This window comes from Agelaius phoeniceus, chromosome 18 (genome assembly GCF_051311805.1).
Source record: "Agelaius phoeniceus isolate bAgePho1 chromosome 18, bAgePho1.hap1, whole genome shotgun sequence".
NCBI lineage: Eukaryota > Metazoa > Chordata > Aves > Passeriformes > Icteridae > Agelaius > Agelaius phoeniceus.
Window position 1 is genome coordinate 10,056,219 of NC_135282.1, and position 17,348 is coordinate 10,073,566.

Below are 17,348 nucleotides of genomic sequence, written 5' to 3' on the forward strand. Positions count from 1 at the left end.
TACTTTCTAGGGCTCTTTGGAACTGTCAAACTTATTCCAAGGATGTTCTGGGAATCAGAGCCATGTGAAGTATGGTTACTGTGATAAAACACTGATCAAAACCTCAGGCAGCATTCTGTGGATCCTGTCACCACCAAGGCTGGCTCAGGGCTGGTCCCCACTGACAAAGAACGACATTTGACCATGGCCAGAGCTAAAACATTACAAATATTGCCATGAAGCATCCCAGTGTTCCACAATTTCCTAATTTGATCTAAACAACTTTCTCAGAGCCACTTGAGCAGCTAAAGCCCAGTGCTTTCCAGAGAGAGATGTTCAGGCATCACTTGACCACTTAAAGCTTTGTTTATTTGGACAGATACTGAGATAAAATAGCTCCAAGCCACCATGACTGTGTGAGCAAGGCCCCAGTTACACAAATGCTTATTTACATCCTCTGCTGTGGCAAGCCTGCTTTGCAGGGGGAAAAAACCCTGAGCTCAAGACCACCAGATAAGGCTGGGCATCCTTGATTTTCAGTCTTGAATTTTGACAGAAACTCTCCATTTTCTATTTTTAAAAAATGCTCCGCTACATTTTTTTCCTGCAAGCCTTGCCTTGAAAGCAATGCTAAACAAAGCAGGCTTTGAAGGCTGTAGTAGAATTTCAGTATTGTAATCTTAAATCTCATGCAATTAAGCAATTATAAACTTTTCTAAGAGAAACCAAAATGGTCTTTTTGCTGAATAAAACATCTATAGTTCATTCACTGATATGATCTTGATGCCCTACTTGTTACCTTTTTAACCAGGGAGGAAAAAAAAAGCCTGAATGAAGATTAAACAAAACATGAGGTTTTTGTCTAAAGAGAACTAATCTTAACTGCTACAGTAAAGCTTTCATCACCAGGAATGCCTCTGCCAACTGTGTTTTCCCCTGCAGGCAATGTTGTTGGACTTAAATCAGAAAAAAATCAGCCATTTACGTCAGTCTATTCCAGTTCTGCTTTCTATTAAGACAGACTGGAGTCCTTCCCCAGCAGCAGGGCTGGATAAAACTCCTGTTTTCCCACCTTTCATTCTCCTCTCACTTTATGGTGTGAACCTCACCTGCTTAGGGGGCGGATACTCAACTTAAATTCCTCTGAGAAACGCATTTATGTGAGATACAGGGTTCTAAACCACAAAAATACATCCTTCACAGCATTAAAGGCAAATTCTTTTGAAATAATCCAACTTTTTTTTACCCCCAGTTAAAAATACACAAACATCTATTCAATCACTCCTATCTTGTGATTACAGTTTATTTTCCATTTACCTTTCATAACTTAGATTTTGGGGAAGTGCATGTTGAGGAAAAAGGTTTGAGGGGTTTGATACCTTTGTTAAGCAAGATATCAACAGATGAAGCCAATTTTCACCTGATAAGGAATATCACCCAACCCCACTGAAGGCCCAGAAGCACCAGACATGCCCACAGGATTAAGGTTTTCTGCTGTTTGATGATATTCTGCATAGCCCTGAAGGTATTTGTGCAGGGATATGTCAGTGCTCATGAGAAAATACTCATTTTTGGATCCATAACAAGTTTACGTACAAGAAAAAGATGTTCAGTTTCCCAGAGAGATGGTCCCCTCACTTGACCCTTCAGAGAATATAAATATTATTCTGTTTTGCAGATGGGAGAAATTAGAGTGTTTTGCCTGACAGTGAACATTTTCAGAACCATTTTATCAGGCTTAGCCATCCTCGTACCACAGAGAAGAGACTTCTTTTTTGTGACAGATATTTACTTTAAATAATGCCATTCTGTGTTTTTTATAACATAGAATTGCTTTTAAATATCTAAAAGAAAAGTCCATGTGAAGGATTCTGCATCCACATCTGTCAAGTCAACACCCCAAATAACAGTAATTCTCAAAAAACACAGAAAGGGTATTTTTAAGTGAGAGAATAGACACAAACTTACTCAACTCAAATGCTGCTACATCCTTTGCCTTCCCATTCCCTGAAGCCAAATTCCCTCCTGCCTCCCCATGCTCCCTCAGCAGAGCTTCCCTTTTCATGATATCTTCTGTACAAGAGTCTTAAACACTAATTAAGCCTAACAGTCCTCAGAGATGTTAGCACAGCTATAAAAAGGTTTCTGGATCGAGTGGCTACTGAAGGAACTGGCATCTGATCAAATTTTCAAGACTTATTCTCCCTGCTTTATGAATAAATCAAGGAATTCCCAGTTTTTGAAAGTCTCCAGCACTACTTGGTGCCTGGTGTACATATTAACAGCCCTGTTTTATGGATTCAGCATCCAAGGCATAATGAACCTAAGGGGATATTTGTAGTAAAACTATGAAAGAATCCAATCCCCTCATCTAAGTGAGGAATATTTTTAGTTGGGGACAGCTTCTCAATTGCAGGGCTCATTATTTTGTTCTGGTTAATTTTAAGCACAGCTGAGACACTCTATGAATGAAATATTGCTATTCATCAAAGGAATGAAAAATTCTGGTATTAACAAATAAATTTGTGATAGTTCAGTCTTCTACTTCATGGTCATGTCAGCCCAAAATGCTGAAGGAGGGCAGGGGACTTCAGAAAGTCACCTGGATCAGGGTCATTACTGTACAGGACCTTATAGGCTCCTAGAAAAGGATATTCTAGACAGGAATAATGAGGAAAAAACTCCTTTGTGAGTTTTCCTAATTAATCAATACCTAATACAAATGTATAACTAAATCTGACAACAAGAATGGTCCTAGAAGAGCCACCCTGAATTTAGACATGTAATGTTAAAGCCTTCAGGGGAAGCTGCACAGAACTCTTCTGCTAAAGCTTTTTGCATTAAATAATTATACATTTTGGTGATTTTTCCTTATAATGCTGAAAAGAATCAACACTTTCCAAAGTGTACCTACAGGGGAAAAACACTGAATATTTGTAGAAACAACAATATAGAAACAACACACACCAAAACTGAATACTGCTAACCCAGCCAAATTTAACCATTATGTGATTTTGGGAAAAAAAAATCAGCAACAACCACAGAATTTATCTTGCAAACTCAAACACAGAAGCTTCCAGCCATTTGAGATGATGCTGTTGGAAAAACTCAGCTCCGCATTTCTTTGGTGAGAAGGGAACTTTCCCAGAGAATACGAGGAGCACAGCAAGGTTCCAGAGCAAGCCTATACTGTGCTTAAACTCTGCATTAATGATGGATGAAGCCCAGCAGAGGAACTGCCTCTGCTCCTCCTGCTCTCTAGGGAAGTGCAGATTGTGAGGCTCAGCTCCAGGCTTCCTCTTTTCCTCCCTGTCCCACCTACCCCAGGCTGGGCTGGGAACCACCAGCTAAGCCAGGCTTTGCAGAGCTGGCTCCTTGGCCTAAGGCAAGGCTGCAGGTTCCCAGTGAGAGCTGCTGCTCCCTCCAGTCAGCAAAAGCCATTTTTGCAACCCAGATCTGAGGCAGAAAAGCACTTAAGGACTCGCCCTTCTCCCAGGAAAACCTCCAGTAACAATGTAATTCCAGCCTTGCTCAGATATTTCACTGTGTGCCTCAGAAGATAAGGCACACATTGCTGTGTTGTGTTTCTGAACAAAGGAACTGCCACCCAAAATCCAGGGCTGGGAAACCCAGCCAGTGTTTTGTTGTTCACTTCAGATTAGCCCCCAACACCAGGATGGGTGACATCCCAACCTGGCATGCCCCCTGTTAAAATACAGCCATAAAACACATCAGGGGGATAAATACCACACAGTAAATTCAGGGAATATTCCCCAAGCAGGAGATGGTCCTGTGTCTCCAGGTCTAACAGCTTCTACACAAAGGAGGTGGGTCAGGGCATCCCACAGAGCCCTGTACACCAACAGCCTGGCAATTCCACTGCCCCCCAAAGCTTTACATTTTACTCCCAGCAAGCCAACCCTCACTTAGCTATGGAAAAGGGCAGGCCACAAGATCTCTTGGATTTGAAGTGGGTCTGGACATGACAGCACTCCACTGACTCTCTGGGGCTCCTCTGGAGCACCATGTGCCTCCAGGCAAGATCCATCCCTGCGTGGGAATCCAGGCTTCCACACAGAAAGAAACATCAGCTGCTGAAGCAGCAGGTTGGGTTTATTTGGATAATGCTGCAATGAGAACTGATCCTGAGGCTCCACAAGGCAGAGCTGGGTATCTCATCTGGCACACTCAGCTTGCAGGACAGACACTCCCTTCCATTTCCCTTCACACCACCTCACCCCCACCATGGCAGGAGGGAGCTGTGCTCCGTGCCAGGCACCCCAGCACCTCCATCCAGCTCCTTGTCTCTTCAATCCCAGCTCGCTGGACATGGCAGCAGGGCACAGCTCCAGGAGGAGGCTGATCCCATCCTCCTCGTGCTGCTGCACAGCCAGGGGAATCCCACTGAGCCCAAACCTGCACTGGGACACCCTGCAGAGGCCCTGAGAGCCTGCTGGCCCTGCCACAGCACTCTGTTATTGGACTGGCTGGGAATATATGAAGGCAGGAATGATGAATCTGACTGCATGTTCTCAGAAGGCTAATTTAGTACTTTATGATACTGTATTATAATAAAGAATACAGAAAGGATACTTACTGAATGCTAAAAAAGATAATAATGAAAACTCCTGACTCTCTCCAGAGTCCTGACACAGCCTGGCCCTGATTGGCCAAAGAGCCAAGACAACTCACAGCAGAATGCAATGGAACAATCACCTGTGGGTAAACAATCTCCAAACACATTCCACATGTGAGCACAACACAGGAGAAGCAAATGAGATTAGAATTGTTTTCCTTTTCTCTGAGGCTTCTCAGCTTCCCAGGAGAAAAATCCTGGGCCAAGGGATTTTTTCAGAGAATGTGAATGCCACATTCTGTCTCAGGCTGGAAATGGGGCTGTGTATTCTCTTTGCCATCTGTCAGAGCTGGGGCAGCTCTCTGCTGTCCATGGGGCAGTTTCCTTTCTCTCTCCCACAGCCAATCCTCCTTCCAAGAGATCTCTTCTGTTCATGGGCCATTCATTATTAATTCTCTTCAGTCCATGGCCACTGAGTGTCCCTGCATGGCTGATCCAATCCCATCATCCCATGGGGAGATGCTCTGCCCAGAGGAGGAGCCAAGCATTCCTACCTGGATCCAATGTGAGCCTGGCACAGCCCAGCAGCCTTTGCCCAGTGCATTGCCAGAGGAGCAGCTTCTGCTGCCCTGCATGGCCAGAGGGAGCCCAGGCCCATCTGCAGCAGCCCTGGAGCTGCAGAGGAAAACTCCCCCCTTGTGCAGGATCCCTGCTCCAGCAGAGCCACAGCTGGCACTGCAGGAGGGCTGAGCCCCCATGGGATGGGGCTGTGCCACCCCCTGACACACAGGGGACAGGGACTGCTCTCACTCTGGCAGGGGTTTTCTTTTGTTTGTTTGTACTATTGCATTTGTATTTTTAGTTTTCCTAGTAAAGAACTGTTATTCCTATTCCCATGTCTTTGCCTGAGAGCCCCTTAATTTCAGAATTATAATAATTTGGAGGGAGGGGTTTTACATTTTCCATTTCAGGGGAGGCTCCTGCCTTCCTTAAGCAGACTCCTGTCTGTTCAAGCCAAGACACACTCCCAAACCCATTTCTGTATCTGGGATCAGCAGGTACCCAGGAACTCCCCAGGAGCACAGACCCACTGCCAGTGACACAATCTGCTGCTGCTGCTCAGTGACATGTGGCTCAGGGTCACTTTCAAGAGCATAAAAACCGAAAAAAGGGGAAAGGAAAAAGCATAGGGACAGTTTCTGAGAATTATAAAGTACTAAAAATAGAGTCACCCCCCCAGTGACAGCAAGGTAAAACTGAAATTTCAAAACAGAAACATATTTTCACAGAAGTGCCACAGCACAGAAAGAAAATAAAGCACCATCACCTTTATAAAGATTCTGCTTAAGCATCCTCATTAAAAAGGGATAAATAGTAGCAGTGTGTAATCATTAGAGTAATCCAATATATTTTTGTGTGTCCAACACTCAATTAATTTTATTGAGACTCCAGAGCTACCATACACAGCTTGAGAGCGTGTAGCATCTGCTACTTCCAAGATGAGTCATGGTAGGAAATTCCCCTGTATTTTCTAGGAACCAGTCAGACAGCCAGTGATTGAAACAGTGATGTGACTGTATATAACACCCACACAAATGAGCAGAAATAACTTCTATCAATAAATGTACATTATATTTAATGTACTCGCTGCAGATTTCAAGTAAGAGGTTACAATTAGAAAGATTGTTTTGGGAAAACATTCCCCTGTTTAATTTGAATGCAATGTAAATTTTGCCAAGAAACATTAAAGGTCAGAAGAGAGTGGAAGAAGAGAAACTAATTTAAATAAATTGCAGGAATTTGAGGACATTTTGAAGAAGGGAAGTAAATATGCAACACCCCACAGCATTTGCCTCCATTTTCAAGTGCTGCATCACTGACTTGATAATCTCTTACCACATCTGTCCCTCCCTAAATTTCAAATCATTAGTTTTTAGGGTTTTTTTCTATACTAATATAAAAGTACAGTATAATCATTAATATAAAAAACTGATTTTTTTTTCAACTCTCCCCCTACACCTTCTGTTTTAGACAAAACTACAGAGGACCAAACTCTTTCTCACCTTCTTGTTTCACTCCAAAACACCAGCCTAGAAATGTTTCATTTTCCACAGCCACGCTGCCCCCTGGATCCCCAGATGTTCCAAACCACAGAGATACTTTGTGCTCACTCTGCCAACAGCTGGATCTGTCACTGTCCCCTCACTCAGACCTGTGACAGCCCCACAAAAGCCTCTCTGAGGACACATCCACAGCAGCTGCTGCCTCTAGACAGGCCTCAGGAGTAAACCCTGAATGTACAAGCATCCTGGGCATGTCCACTTCTCACTTCCAAACAAGTTACCACAGGCACTGTGATGTGCAAAATTGAAATTTACCTGAGGTTTGAGGTAGGCCAGAATAACTGGGATTTGAAGAGCCAGATGGCCTCTAAGGAAGCCTCACTGACAGCACAGAACTAGTTCTTGTTTAGCACATATGGAATCTTTTGCAAGGTAAAAAAAAATTCAAGGTGCAAACCAAACTTAGGAAGTTATTTTATACCCTGTTGATCAAGTTCAATGTTTTTAGTCCATGACCAAAACAGCTGCAAAGAAAGCACATGGATGGAGAGCTGCAATGAAGATTCACGCAGTTTTGGAGCACTGCTTGTGTATTTCAGGTTAAAGCCACATTTTTGGGTTTGACTTCTAATCTGACAAGAGCTCAGACATTTGTGTGCAAGCAGGCAACTAATAACCCTTCCAGATAAGGCCTAGGGCTCCTAGAATTACCAAACAGCAGCAGGCTCACCTTCAGAGTACACCATGGCCTTCTTGAATTACCAGGACTCTTGATAAAAATCCAGTAGGACAAAAGAGAAATTCCACCTCACTTTTGAATACCTGAAAGTCACAACCTCATTCATCAATGGAGAGAAGATAAAACAAACCCACCACAAAGCAGCAACTGGAAGGATATCTGCTCACACAGGACCATGGACACAGAACAAGATTCACTCATTTTCACCAAGGGACTGCAAAGAGGGTCACAAGCCCTTGGTTTGAGGATAAAAAACTATTTGCTATCCCAATAAAGAGATAAATCCAGAAGTGAGAGTTTGGTTTTACTGAGAATGAGTCCCCAAACTCATGCAGGCTCCCTCTGCAACCCCAAACCAGTCTTCAGCTCTCTTAAGGCAAACCTTTTGGTGAATTGTGACACCACCCACTTAACTGCAATATTTATACTGACAATGAAGTTCTCCAAGCATGAACTTAAATATATATATATTTCCACCAAGTTTAGCTAAATGTGGCACCCCATTTGAATAGTCTGCCATGTTACTATAATAAATTAGCAGCAGTATGTCAGCAAGGACAAAGAACTACTAATACACAGAGTTTTCCCCAGCACTCACAGAGCCCCTTGCCAGCATCAGATGTCAACTAAAATTATTTTTCCCCCCCCAAGATATTGAATTTTCTTTAGAAGACTCCTGGTCAGGGGCTTTTCAGAAAACACCAGATGTAAAGCAAAGCTTGAATACTTTGCAAATATTTACACTAAATTAAGGGTTTGTTCCAAAGTGTCAGATCACTACAGTTGGCAGCAATAGAGTAAGGCACAGGCCAGGCTGCAGGAATCCATAGCTGGTTTTAGTTCTGAAGAAGAGTATCCATTTTATCAGAATTTCTTCCTTTTCAGACATCATATGGCCTTCAGTTGCCCAGCAGCACTCATTCAATACCAAAGCAGAATCCACAGATGTCAACCCAAGCATATTAATATAGTGTCTTGTTTATAGCTGCAATCAGTGCTACAGAGAGGAGATGAAGACACAAAATCTGAGTATTATAACCAAAACTTCTATGTTCACAAGTCTACCCAATTCCCAGGTCCCTCCTGCTTTCCCAAAAACAAATCCAAATTCCCTGAAGCATCAGGAAAGAGCACAGACAGGCCTGTGCATACAATGGCCTCCATTTGCCCTTATGCATTTTAAGTTATGCTACAGGAAGCAGCACTGAAACACAAACCAAACCAGATTTGTCAGAGGTCTCTGGGAGTCTGAAGAGCAGCTCATGGGCAGCTGTTACAGGAAACCTGCTCAGCAAAATGGCCAGAACACATTTGTCATGTGTCACCTCTCTGGGGAAGTGCCAGCTGCCTGCCCAGGACTTGGTATCAGTAGGAGAAGTGTGGGTAACGTCAGTCATTATGTGCATTATATAAGGTGTGCTTGCAACACTCCCATTTCCTTCTCCATAAAGATTAAAACTGTGGCTTCTAAGTAGCTTAACTGTTTGATGGAGGCAAGCACAGCCCTGCTGCTCCAAGAACTGATTTTGCAAACCAAAGGTTAAGATCCAGCAGTGTCTCCCAGCAATAAGGGCTGCGGGCACACGGGGTCAGCCTGGCCAGAAGCTCCGCCTCAGGAACATCTGCAGAATCCATGCACTGACCTGGCTGCCCCAGTTTGAGTTTCAGCTGCCAGTGCCCACGGATCACAGCATCCCTGAGGGGCCCTGATGAGATGCAGAAGGAGTTCAGTTCTCAGCACAGCCTGAATTAACTCACAGCAACCCTACATTGCACCTCAGCACTCAGCTCACCTGGATAAAAGGAGGACCCAAAGATTTCACCTGTGCTGGCACTGGATGAATAAGTAGATTTAAAATGCTCTTTTCCACAGAGGATGATTCAGCTACCCCACTACACACACAGAACATGTATAGCTTCCAAATGCTTTTTAAAAAAATATCAACCCACCCAGAAATCCATCTGCACAAATCCTTCAGTGTGCAGACCACCAGCTCTCAGCACTGCATCATTCATAGCTTTGGTGAAGAGCTAAATGAGAGCACTGCCATTTTTACATTGTGTTTTAAAACCCATTTCATGTCCATGACTGCTGTGTGAGTGTTACTCAGGAAGACACAACAATTCCCACAGTGTGTGCAGAACAATAACACACAGGCAAACATGGGGATATGAACCAACCACTACACTGTAAATGTGACACTGACTTCTGTCTGCAGCGTAAAACAGCTTCCAAACCTGGAAGTGAAATGTCAATATTAAGCTTAAAGATTAATAAATGAGCTGAGGAAGCCCCTTTGCTGTGCAAGGGCAGGACAAGGAGTGTTTTGTCACCAAAGATTAGCCAATACACAGGAACAACAAGGGAAGTACAAGCAGAAAGGACATTTCACATCTGAATGACTGAGACATTTAACCATTTAATTCATTTCCATCATCACAGTATCTTTCACAGCTCTTTCAATCACAGAATCAACACAAAGCTAAGGAAAAGAATCCAAGTGGGCACCTGAAGTGCAGCATTCCAAACACAGGCTCCCAGAACTTCCTCATCCTCCCCTCCTATCGCTCATGGCCAGAAGAGACTGGACTTTCTGAGAAAGTGAGATAAAGTAACAGTCAAAACAAACACAAACCGCCCTGCAAATCTCAAAGGGTAACCCAAGGCAAACACTCAACAAACCAGAGAGATTTTAAAGGCTACATAGAAAATGTGTCCTTCAAAAGGCTGCACTATCTTCCCAAACAGGGACACACAGAGCCCAAGCACTTTAAAGACAAGGAACAAGATGACCAGCACATGAAGAAAAGTGCATTGTATTCATTTGAAGCATTTTTTGACAGCCAATTAAAATAGATCATCATTAAAATTAAATACAAGCACGCAAAAGCTTTTCAAACAAATTCCACAGCAAAATCTGATTTATGTTTATGGTTTGGGATCTGGGTTTAAGTCAGTCCCAACACAAGCAGCAGCGCTCTTTAACTACCAGCTCTGAGTTCCACAGAGATAAATTCTCTGAGCTCCTCAGCAGATAAATTTGGCAGCCTTACACATTGGCTCAAGATTGCCATTTCAACCACCAGAGGTTTCTTGATTCAATTCAGTAAATGCATCATTTGGCATCTAATTTAGGAGGGAGGATAACATTTTAAAGCTGCTTCTGAGAACAATGGAACATGCCCAGATCACTGTAGAAAGATCCTGGAAAAGCTACAAGGAGTTCAGATGGTTGAAGGTATTCCTGCCATGATCAGCCTGGAAATGCCTTTTTGCCCTGTCATTCCTTCCAGCGTGGATTTATGAACCCATAATTGAAAGCATTCACCATCAGGTCTGTCTGATTTCAGATAACACACTCAGACTTCAGTGCAGCTTCTCAAACAGAAAACATGAAAAGGCCACCCTAACACTGGTAAAAGACAGACTGATCCCAAAGCTCAGGGAGTGAAACGGTATTTGGGGAAAGCAGGTCCTTCAAGATCAACATAAAAAATGTTTTGGTCATAGAACAAAGCTGAACTCCACCATACACCTGTTCTCCCTTCAGAAAAAAAAACAAACTCGCTCTAGATCACATGACTTCAGCCTTTTACAGCCAAACTGAGTCAGCATGAGACAGTTTAAAGCAGTATGAAAATAATCTCAAAACTCTATGCCCTGGTACATAAACTGCTTGTGTGGTACTTACTGTGGCAAGCAGAAGACTTCCATTTATGAAAACACCCTTAATTTTCTTTGAGAAAGCTGGAATAGCCACTATTAATGCTGCAGCAAACGCACATGGCTATGCACTTGACCTAAGGATTGCTGAGTTTTGGTGGCATTTAATCACATCAATATGGGGGGGAAGAGGCAGGGAGCCAGGAAAACATCACTGTGTGCCTTCAGAAAACTTGTTATTTTTAACAGTGCAGCTTAAGATCAGCAGCCCTGAAGCAAAATGGTCAGAACATTTTCTTCCACCGCTGCTGACAGCACACCAAGAGCTTTCAGAGGGTGAGCATTTGAGGCCAGGGCAGCAAAACAGAGATGCCAGGCAGGAAAACTCACCCACTGTGGCAAAAACCATGAGAAGGGTGAGTTTATTCATCCATTATGCTGAAGAGCTTAAAATAGAAACATTCTATATGTCTCACCTCAGGCCAGGATGAACAACTGAACAGAAGTGAATCACTTCTGTTACAGCAAATGACTGGAAAACACTGATGGAAACTGAGGCTACCTTGCCTCTCCCTCCAACCCAGGAAAAAGTCTTTATTGCTGCATGTTTTTACAAGGAGGGAACAAAATCAGATCCATTATTTTTCCTTTTTTTTTTTTTCTTTAATTAAGCTGGAGAAACAGAGGCTGATCTATGAAGCCTCGCCTCTCCCTGCAATCCCTGCTATGTCACCAGTGGATGTAAAACTGCAAAAACCAACAGAGGACAAGAAATACTTGGGAAATGCATCACACCCAGTCCTGCAGCTCTGGAGGTTTAAAAAAAAAAAAAAAAGAACTTAAAATCTTTAATGAAAAAAATTTGGTTTAGTGCATTTTGGTATGAAAAAAACCTCTTTAAAACAGTAACTGAGAGCCTAATTTACCAAACACAGATTAACAAGAAAAAAAGCAAAATTCACATCCAAAATGAGGTATTCTGAAGCTAAAAATACCCAGCCAGCTGCAATTCCCACCTAATGCAGGCAGAAGTGCTTTGCAGCCCCCCTCCCCAAGCAGACACACGCTCACTTCCTTCTTCATTGCAACATCAGAGGCTCAACCCGATGTTAACAAGCCACAAAGTCCTGCCCAGACCTTAAAGTCACGCCCCAGTAATTACAAAAAATAAGCTCTAAGTATAAGTGGTCAAAAAAAAATATCAAGTTACTCAGCTTCAGTTTTGCTTTTAATTCCAAAATATTTTGACTTGTCGTAAAACAGAAATGCAACTTTCATTTGAGGCTTGCTGCCTCCACCCAGATGTCTCATTAACTGTTTTTCTTTTTTTTTTCCCCCAATCTCACTGTAGAACATCAGCACATTCATTTATCTCATAATATTAAATCAAATTTATTGTTTAGGTGTGAGAATTACTTGCAGTATTTAACCAAGATCCTAAAGGTAGAAAAGGAAGCACCAATTTATATTAATTGTTTACAAATAGATTGTTTCATTAATACAAATGAGGAGAGCTTGTTTGTTTTTTCTATGGCAATTCAGGGATCAAACCCCTGAACATGCAGCCTCTTAAGGAGGACATTTTAAAATGTGTTTGAGGCTTACTTTTTGTACATAGAACACAAAGGATGATAAGCAATAGTGGGGGGAGGAGAGGAAAAAAAAGGAGATGGAGGATAATGTAAAACTAAAACTCAGTTGTGCAGATGTCCCACTCAAAGGTGGTCCAAGACATCAGAGCAACCTACAAAAGCAGCAAAGATCCTCCAAAATCTTTGCAAGCTCCCAATAAAAAGGCAAAGTGTTCTCCCCTGACCTGACCTAAAAAAAAAAGGCAGCACACAAATTCCTGAACAAGAAAACCCCTGTACACTGCATACAGATTTTCCCCTGAGAAGACAGAATACATCACGTGACAGTTTATGGAATCTAAATTTTAACAATAATAATTTTTGTTCTCCTGGTGCCCTGACACCAAAAAGACCAACAGAGCCATGAGAAGGCTCCAGGTGGTGGAGCTGACCTCATCCTGCTCCAGAGGGAACAATACCTGCTGGGCACAGCAGCCTGGGCAGGGTGGGGACATCCCCAGACAGGAACCAAAACCTTCCCCACTGCACACACACACAGCTCCCCGGCCACCTCCTACCACCAGCTTTTGCTCTTTGCTGTTAAATCCCCTGCTTTTTACAAAGCAGCCTGCCCCAGCAGCAGCACAGAGCCCAGCACAGCCATCCCTTCCCTCATGAAAACATGAGCTTTGCCTGGATTCTTCACTCCCTTCTCAGATCCTGCCCCAAACAGCAGAGCAAAGCCTTGTGGCTCTGTGACAGCAGTTCCTCCTGCCAGGGTGAGTGGGAACTCCTCAGCCCCACAATCCCCTCTCGGACACAATTTCCAAGCTGCTGGAACACAGAGGGGGTTTCATCCTGCCCCTCAGCCTTTCAGCTCTGCTGTGCAGGAGTTCCTAATTTATGAATGATGACACTGATGAAACATCCCCTTTGTTCAGAGACAGAGATCAGAAATATGAAAGTTTTCTGACTTCCTCTCTCCACACCCTTGAGGCGCTCACCCACAGCCTCACTGACAGCAGCTGCAAACGCTCTCTGGATGGGGAGGCCCTGAAGCCAGCAGCCAAATGCTCTTTAAACTGAGATGTTTTATTCTTCAAACACCCATCACAAATTTCCTGGATGGCTTTGGAAGCCAGGTGGGCCTAGCAGTGCTCAGAAAGTCTTCTCTTGTGCTGCACTGTTTACCCAAAATAATGATTTTCCTGAAGAAAAAACAAACAAACTCTCCTCATTTGTATTAATGAAACAGTCTATTTGTAAACAATTAATATAAATTGGTGCTTCCTCTTCTACCTTGAGGATCTTGGTTAAATACTGCAAGTAATTCTCACACCTAAACAATAAATTTGATTTAATATTATGAAGTAACTTTTCACCTTCACTTTTCACCTTCCTGTCATATGGGGCCATGGCCTAACATTTTAAAAAGCCACTGTATACCTGAAATATGAAATACAACTTCATATTTGGAATACCTGTATCATCATCTGGTCAATATTGTCAGTGCCTTGATACAAACATTCTGCTTGGGATTTTCCCCCACTTTTTAAGGCAGGGATATTTGTCCATGTAAATTACGAAACACTGAGCAATGAACATACAGCAAATTGTGTCAGCCTTTCAGAAAAGCCTTTCCTCAGTTAAAGCTGAATAAAAAGCCTTAAAAAAAAAAGCAAGTGCAAGTAATACAAAGCATCAAATTTTAGATTCCTAAAAAAAGCACTTCAAATAAATAAAACCCAGTGAAAGGAGGGACAACAACGATTTGAGTCTTCCCCAGGACAACCCAAAAGCTGCTGGAGCCAACCCACACCCAAGAAACAGAAAGTGAAACTCGTTAATTTACTCATTAACTGAAATCCATCAGTGGCAGGGGTTTTGTTTAGTTTATTTTTTTTTTTCTCTGAAAAATACTCCCAGTGTAATTCAGTAGGAGAAGTTGGTACCATCCATCCTCACCCTCTTTCTGTTGCTGTCTCCAGATCTCTGCCTTTGCTAGCCCTGGTTATTTCACAGCTGGACCAGTTTGCTGATCTGAACCACCCCTGGTAGCACAAAGGTTTGTGCCAGCCCAGCTCAGTGGGAGAAAGGAGAGGTGGAATAACAGCTGGTTTTGATTTAGCTCTAAAAATCAGCTCAAAATTAATATTAATTTGCAGACTCATGATATTAAATTCAAAATTTAAATTCACCACCAATCCATTTCCTGCTCCCAACTCTTGCTCCCTACCCCCTCCAGCCCTGTGTTTCAACAGCAATCCAAGTTTCTATTTTTCTTTCAGTCAATACATTTCCAATCTGCCAAGACAAAGAAAACAACTTCTGTATATAATAATGAAGAGATGAAACTGCAAAGATAAATAAAACTGTCTGGATTAGGACCTCCAGCTGTCAAGGCTGCATCTTGACTTTCAAGGGAGTGTGAATTTTAAGAAAGTCATTAAAGTTTAATAAGGTTCTATTGCTAATGACTACTTGGTTTGGGAAATAAACACTGGTATCTAGCTTTACCAAAAATGGGGATTTTGCTTTTCCTTGCATAGTTATGTTATTATAGTGGTGGCCAGAAGGGAAGAAATTCTGATTGATATTTTCTAAATATACTATCAAATTAATTTTAAAAGCCACAGTGTCAGCATTCACACCAGATCTAAGAGGTTTTTAATAGTTGGTTTACACCTTTTAATACTAAAATTTCTGTTGCTAATACATTTTTAAAGTTTTTTTTTTAATTTTGTTCTATTTACAAAGCAAAAGCAGGGCAAATTCCGAGCTAGGCGGACGCACACAGGAAAAACTCATCTGATTTTACAGCATTTCTTTTGGCATGAAAAGGTGCTGAGGGCTCACTAGTGGCACAATAAGTCATCATCACCACGCTGAAGTGCCCAAACCCACTGAGGCTACGGCATGACCTGCATGCAAAGCCAGCCGTGAAATGGCAGCGAGGCGCTCCAGGCAGGCTCCAACACCCTGCAGATGCTCCAGAGCTCTGCTCCAGCCTCTGGAGCTGCAGCAGCCTGGATCTGCCCAGGGTAATTGCAGGTGAAGGCAGGAACAGCCTCTATCACAGCTTCAGCTATTAAAGCTCCTTAATGAATGGTCTAACAATAAGCCAGGCTTAACCAGTTCTCTCATTGCAGGACCTTAACCATAATAAACCCCTAGAACATTCCTACAGCATTTCCCAAAGATCCTACAGCATGAGCCTACTAACTGTGCTCTCACAGCCTGTGAGGCAGGTATTAGTCAGCCTTTTTTTTTTTTTTCATTTAAGTACAGATAAAAAAGTGAGGCAGAAAGCTGGCAAACAACTTCCCTGTGGATACACAGCTGACTAGTGGCATACAGAATCCAGATCTTCAGGATTCCAGCCCTGTCATCAGCCAAAAGGCCATCATTAGGAGGAAAGAAATTAGTCTGGTCTTATAAATAGCATTTGAATATAAGCCTTGCTAAAATATTTGCAAGGAGTTGACCTTAAACACCAGCAGAGCTGCACTGGTAGCCTGGGGCTCCAAGCAGCAGCTTGCACAGCACTGGGACTGGGATCCCATCCCTCTGCCTCCCTGGATACCTCCAGAGCCTGGATCCAGCACAGACTGTCCAACATTTGACCACCTCTGCTTTGGGCTCAGCATATCAAAAAATGTAACACTGCTCTAAAAATATAAACAGCGTTGCTCTAAAATACTCAGGTAGGCAGGAAAAAGCAAATTTACAACAAGCCTGAGTCAGCAGCTTTCTCCTTCTTTAAGGCACCAAGTCAGACTGGCAGAAATCTCCCTGTAATACAAGAACTGGAAACCTGCAATGTAGAAAAGGTGCCCAACACACCTAAAATCTGGAGCACTTGTACAAGTTAATCATTCAAACTGCTCAGACTGTATTATCACACATTTACGTGCCATTTCTGCAGGTCTCAAATGCCTAAGTGAGATATATTTTGATTTATGGCATTTCCATATGGCCCTACAAAGAAGCAGATCTTTTTCTGCACTACAGCTTCAATACCTGCAGCAGGTCTAACTCCTGGGCTACCATTCCTGCAGCAAAATATTAAGCCAAATACTGATTTTTGCAACAAAAACCTTCTTATGTCTCATTCTGTAAGAGTCTAACTTCATTTGGAGTAATGTACTTTCTAGTAAGGCAACCCTACGATACCAAGTGGAAAACTACAAAGGCAGTGTTGGAGTAAACAGAAGAAAAATAAGACTTTGTGTAGCAAAGTAGTAATTCCTGTAGTTACTCATTTATTCTGGTTTTAGGTACCTGTGCTGCTCCCTCCCACCCATGTGGGCCATGCCCAAGTGCTGAACACACAACCTCTAAACCACAGCAGGAGCTCAGTCCAAGGGAAGAGCTGGAAATGGAAAACTTGTTATCCTCTGTGGGGATCCCCCACAGAGGAAAGACAGCACATTTAAAAACACACAAGGAATTTTGAGAAAAGGCTGCCTGAGTGGAACAACAAGTTGGAAGGTTTTTAATTTCTATTCCTCACTTTAGCAGCTAACTGTTGTTACAGGCAGGAGAGCCATAAAATCCTATTTTTGGCTGGCTGCCTCCCAAATGACAGAAAACTCCTGACTCTGAGAACATGAATGTCTCACACTAGAACTAAAGGCTCGTGTCTCTTAATGAAAAAGCAGCACAGAGAAAATTCCCTGTGTCCTGCCCAGGAAGACCAAACTCCCTGGATTTTTATTATGCATTAAAGCACCACTGGACTGTGGCACAGCAGATG

At 42.7% G+C, this 17,348-nt stretch overlaps 1 protein-coding gene and 1 long non-coding RNA gene across 4 annotated transcripts in view; one reads left to right on the forward strand and one right to left on the reverse strand.

The window, feature by feature from the left end:
• The window catches only part of TAOK3 (TAO kinase 3), a 78,343-nt gene that overhangs the window by 54,807 nt on the left and 6,188 nt on the right, over nt 1-17,348 (reverse strand). The window lies entirely within an intron of this gene.
• On the forward strand, nt 11,068-15,072 carry LOC129128663 (uncharacterized). Its single transcript, XR_013184596.1, has 4 exons — nt 11,068-11,357; nt 11,694-11,836; nt 14,581-14,657; nt 14,881-15,072. It is a non-coding gene; the product is annotated as an uncharacterized LOC129128663 (long non-coding RNA).